Here is a 6104-nt window from a genome sequence, read left to right as displayed (position 1 = left end):
CTATTGGCGTCCAAAAGCTTCCTATTCTACACTATATATTCACTAATAGTAAATGAATTTCAGTAATGATAACTAGATCAGTTCGAAGAGCTTATCCTCTTCAGCCGTATTTTCAAGTTGCCCATATTGAGGAGTTGGCTGACTCGATGTTGACGTGCTGTTAAAGCCTCGTTTCATGTTTATCAGAAAAACGTTTTCAACACCTACATATATCTCATTAGCATTAACAATGTTTTGTAACAAGTATGTTATATGTATGTTTTTGTCAAAACATAATAAGAAATTCCGTGATGTGTTAAAACTTCAAAAAAGCAACTGCTTTAAAATCAATACGCATTGCATGTTTATCAATCGTTAAGATCTAAAATTTGTTAATCCTTATCTGCATATTAGAACTTCCAGCGCTTAATTTTATTAAATAAAAAATAGTAATTCTCCTTCCAGATTCCCTAACCTTATCATTACACAACTGTCTTTCTGCGACAGCACCTCGTTAGCCCCTAATCCTGTCCGGGATCGTCCCGTAATTAAAACAACTCTAATCACCATTCAGGTCCGGGCTATTGAACACGCAAGGCACCATAAATCCATTTCTCCGGATCTGCGGAATATCATCCCCCACGCGAACAATGGCGGCGGGTATACCCACTACGTGTGTATCATAAACAATGGATGGCGTGATAAAGGCACATAGTGAAATTGGGTGTGATGCGTCACCCACCCCAGACGGCAATTAACCATCTCCGACCACCATCTCCCTAGTCGGACCTGACTCTGCCAACCGGACGTCGCTGTCTCGCTTCTTTACGAGAACTCCTTATACTGCTACCCTACGCAGCAATTACCCTTCCTACCCCTATCGCGCAGACGGAGACGTGTTTTGCTCTTTTTGCTTGTTTTCTTTATTTTTTTCCGTTCACCCACGAAAACTCGTTGCGGATCGCACGGAAGGGAGATATTAATCATGGGGATGATTAAGGCGCGTACCGGAACCACAGTTTATTCCGTTCATAATGGAATATATTCGGAAGGTTGTTTGATAAGGGTGGGGCGTGTTTCAAAGCGGGGGTTGATGAAAAATTCCCTTGTTAAGTGTCCGTTATTGTAGCTAAAAAGACAGCTACTTGAGAGAGGAAAAAATCGTATTTACTTTCTACTTAAGCCTCTAGAGATTCACCACGCAAGAGTGCAATCTCTCAATGTAGTCATAGTCTTCCGAGCGATCTGCTTAAATGAGGTTTCTGTTAGTATTTAAGAAAATAATAATAAACTCACATTACAAAATTAAATTTGTTTTATAATATATCAAAATATATAAGGTCCAAAATATGTTTTAAAAATTCAATAATATTTATATCAGGTTGTTTCATAAGTCATTGCTTTTTAAAAGAGGTGAGAATTTAAACGTGAAATACTTTGCGCTGGTGATTTTGAAAGCGGGGCAAGTCCATTTTGTAAAAAAAAAAAGATTTACAGCTAATTTTCATTAAAAATTTATGTTTTTACTCAATTCACAATCATATATATAAATAACTATAAATAAAATAAGTCTATTTTTGCTTAATAATATTTTTAAATCAGTTCAATCGCAAACCATTCATTATCCAACAATAACTTAATACGGACTTGCCCCACTTTTAAAATCAACGGTTCATAATATTCTCCATTTGTTAATGTACAATAATTAAAATAAAATAATATAAATAAATTACAACTCAATCTTTTAAAAAATTACAGGTTTACAGATTTCTACACACTCCTTTTTTTATAAGATTTTTTCGGATAATCGTAACTGACAAAAAACAATGAGTAATATACTTTATTGGAATAAATTGACGAGTAGTGCTCTGGAACCTGGTATGCAATTTTAGGTGGCGTTTCAAAAGAAGACAGATTTTGCGCCCGAATTTTCGAAAATACTTTTTTTAATAATAATAAAAATGTTTTAATTAAAATAATTTGTAATTAACGCCCGTGGACTCGTGTACGAGTCTTGAAAAAAAATTGCTTGACATGAGTCCTACGTTATGCGTTTTCTTTTATTAAAAAATACTGGGATACTATCAATATTAATGAGAGATGGTAGTATACTATTTCTATATAATATCAAATAAAAAAAAATTATTTTACAGCAAATTTTTGTATTATAAAAAGAGTTGTCTAATCCCATTGCTACGCAATGCAATGAGTAGTCGTTTTTTTGGGGCACGTGAATTTTTTGTATGAAATGTATGAACCATAATTATTTATTTCATATAAAAAATAATATTTATGTTACACTCCTTGAACAGAAATAAATTTCAGGGTCAAAACTGTTTGCTACGTAAACATAATATCAATCCAATCAAAATAAATCGAAACATCCGCGATTGATACCACATCAAATAACTAAAGTTTTTCTACTTGAAATTTTGTATATTTTTACAAAATTAAAAAGTAAAAACGTTACGGTATATGTTGATAAATTAGATAACACAGTAATCAAAGAACTTCCAAGAAAAAGCATTCATTAACTTAACAAACATTTTTTTCGGGTGTTTGTTATTTTGATATTCCCTCACCATTTGGAAAACTACAACGATTCACAGATTAATAAACCAGGGGAGAAAAGCTACAATTCGGATAAATTATCACCGTATTATAATATTAAAATAAAACATTATTGCGATTAAAAGAATCTCTGAGGAATAAAATCCTGAACGAATAAGTATGTTTTTTTCATTCCCAATATTTAGGGTAAATTGAGAATGGTTGCAATGGTTACAAACCAGTTTCTTATAATTTAATAATATATATGCGTAAATACTTCCATACATTTTTGTATAAAAGATTTATAAAAAACATCCATTTATAATATAATATAATATAATTTGCACTCACCAAATTTTTCGGCGTCCTTTTCTGCATACAACTGTCACTAACACTTTTTTTATAATTTCACTTATAAACTACACTTATTTATATTTATGGACTACGCTTATTTATATTTATGAACTACACTTATTTATACACTTATTTATATTTATTTTAAATATTTACACAGTTCCCTTATTTTAATAAAAAAATTGAGTATAAAAGCATTCGTCAATATGACGAGAAATTTCACAACTTCTGCACATGTATGCTTTATCTTTACTTATTCCATGTGCAGAACAAACACGACACTTTTTTTTCACATATTTATCCCCACTTTTTATTTTTATTGGCTGATGATTTTTAAGCTTATCCGAAAGCCTTTCTGGTGGATAGACAGCACGAGCACGGCAAGATGTGCTAGAAACCGGTGAAATGTCTTCAGATTGAATGAATTCTGCATCCATCCTTTAGCCCTACTCAATAGAAAATCTTTAAACTTAATTTTTCTAATAGAATTTAGATTTTGATAGGCACGGAACGAATTAAACAATGCACATTGAAAAAAATAAAAAAAACTACCTTTATTATCCATTCCATTGTTTTTTTAAATATTTGCTAGCATGGTCGGTTTTGGTCGACACGATCGACAACTTACATATATTATTTTACTACATTATATAATATATTGAGGCTTTAATATTGTAAAGCCGGTTTTTTCCCGTGTCTATCATCTTGCTGTTATGAAGAGTAGATATTCTGAAATTTCTTTTCTAATTTGTTTTCAAAATTTGGATAAACGTTTCACCATTTCTGTCTGCATGTTTCATCTGCAGGGTCCTCAATTTTATATTTTTGCGGGATTCTGACAGACCCCTATTTTTCCAGATTGTTCCACAAAGCCCAGTTTTCCTTAAAAAATAATATTTAAGAGTAAAACGCTATTTTAATAATTGTCAGTATAAACACGGTGCCACTTGTCCAGATATGGGAGATAAAAAAAACCACTAGTCTTAACTAATATTACGCTATTAAGTCATAAACGTCGGAAGGTCATAACGATCGATCCTAAAAAAATTTAAGAACCTTTTTTTATTTATTTCTTGATCTTTGGGATTGCACAAGTCACGACCAGAAAAAATCTCATAAATACCACAAGTTTTGTTCTTACAGTAAATATTCTCCGTCATTAATATCATCTCTGCGCCAGCTTCTCCACCATCTCGCCATTTATCGCTTGTCGCAAAATATGTAAATATAATGTAATAAAAATCTAACTAGATTCCACCAAGCTTCTCACTGGCTACAAAATCACACCTCTAGGGATCCCAAATCATTAGCTTTGTCAGCATAAAAATTTTCATAGATAACCATTACGATAGAATTTGATAAAGTTGACCTTATATGGAGTTTTTTATTTACATGTATTTTTATATATAATATGTATGTATATATAAAATAGCACGTAGACAGTAAATGCACCAGAGAAACATGTTTGAATTTATCTGCTTTTGACCCTATCTTTATGTGAAATTATTATCCTGTATCAAGAAGAAATCACGGAGCTCTCAGAAGGAATACATAAAAGAGATGTGGAAGGTGAACGAGGCATTGAAGGGGTGGCCAACCGTTCAAACGTCCGAGGCTCAGATACGTGACGGGAAACACAGATGATAAAAGTTCCTTTACACGCCCATAATACATGTCTGCTGCAAACATACCATATCTACATACCCACATATAAAATAAACGTGTATATATATTTTATTTAACAATTTCGACCTTATGGCGATCAATATCCGACCGTCTGGATTCCAGGAAACGTTATTTTTCATGGTTTATCCGTAATTGCCAAGATGAAAATAACGGAAAGAAATCCATCGTTCAAATGGATTTTTGTAGCGGTAAATGTATTAAGTCTACGTACACAATTGATTTATAAGTCATAGTTGTCTAAATTGATAGTAGACAGGGTTAGTGACTCACTACCTACGTGTAATTTATATGTATTTTTAGATCAATATTATTTTAATAATCTTATAAAAATAAACAAATTTTATTGACTCATAAGTAAGTAAAAATACATTTTATATAAATAAAAATATATATAAGAAACGAGATTCAATGGAAAGAAAAACAAACATCACCATTGCACATCAAAAATAGAATGCTCTCAATGTAGAACGTCGGAGAATAATTTCGATGAATCAGTTTAGTTTTAAATATGCCAGTGGAAGCACGCTACAAGAGTTGGCAAAAAAATCTGTTAACTTCGCGTGTTACGGTCGATTAAGGCAATTTATATTAAAAAAAGGTAATTAATTCATTTCACTCGACCAGCTTTAAATGTGATTTTCGCTATGATACGTTAATTGAAACAAACGCGTATTTTATTCGTGTGTTGTGTTAATCGCTGTATCGTGATTGTTTTAAACTGTAATCCGACAAAGTTGTAAGGGATGTAAAGTTTTAAGCGTTAAGATTCAGAGCCTAGCGGGAGGAAACGTGTCCCTCTTTTAATTGGATTAAGTGCATTCTTATATCGTAAAATGTTGAAAAAGCTTTTATCTTTATTGGTAAATCAAGAATTAGCGTAATTTTCATATCATAATTACGTTCCTACGTAAATTTTATAAATGAGCAAATTTTTTTGATTTTTACGAATTTCAATTAAGCGATTTATACACGGTACCACTGAAACCACAGATCCCAGTTTGAGAAGCTATGGTCTGGTGTTTATATATAATATAAGAGGATCAAGCGTCCATCTTTGAGGAGATCAAAAAAATTGTCTCCTTTGTCTTCAGAATCTTTTGAACAAAATTTCCGAAAAGCCCTTTTTTCGCTCCCGTAGCAATTTCTCCTCGATAAAAAAATTCGGAGATAGCCTTTAAACAAAATTTTAGAAATGATATTTTTTAGCTCCCATAAAAATTAATCTTTTTTTTGTCCTTCTCGAACAAAAATTTCCGAAATGGCATTTTTATTTTTAGTCTTCCCCTTTGATATTTTCAAAATCTGGTCACGTTAATATAAATGAAAACCTATATATGTTTGTCTATGTCTTATTTACGAAACTCACAAATAATATTTTATATTTATTAAAGTTAATAAAAACTAATTTTTTATTTTTACAAATTAAAAATATTTTAATGTCACTATAGCAATTATATCTTAAAAATAAGTGTTAATTCTTATATTTTTTTATATACATATATATTTTATTATTTTTGCATGACAATATAATGTAT

The sequence above is a fragment of the Plectrocnemia conspersa genome, unplaced genomic scaffold (assembly GCF_051122295.1).
Source record: "Plectrocnemia conspersa isolate PC_06_02 unplaced genomic scaffold, ASM5112229v1 ptg000003l, whole genome shotgun sequence".
Classification (NCBI taxonomy): domain Eukaryota; kingdom Metazoa; phylum Arthropoda; class Insecta; order Trichoptera; family Polycentropodidae; genus Plectrocnemia; species Plectrocnemia conspersa.
The sequence above is the reverse complement of the archived record's forward strand: the minus strand, read 5'-3'. Positions refer to the sequence as shown.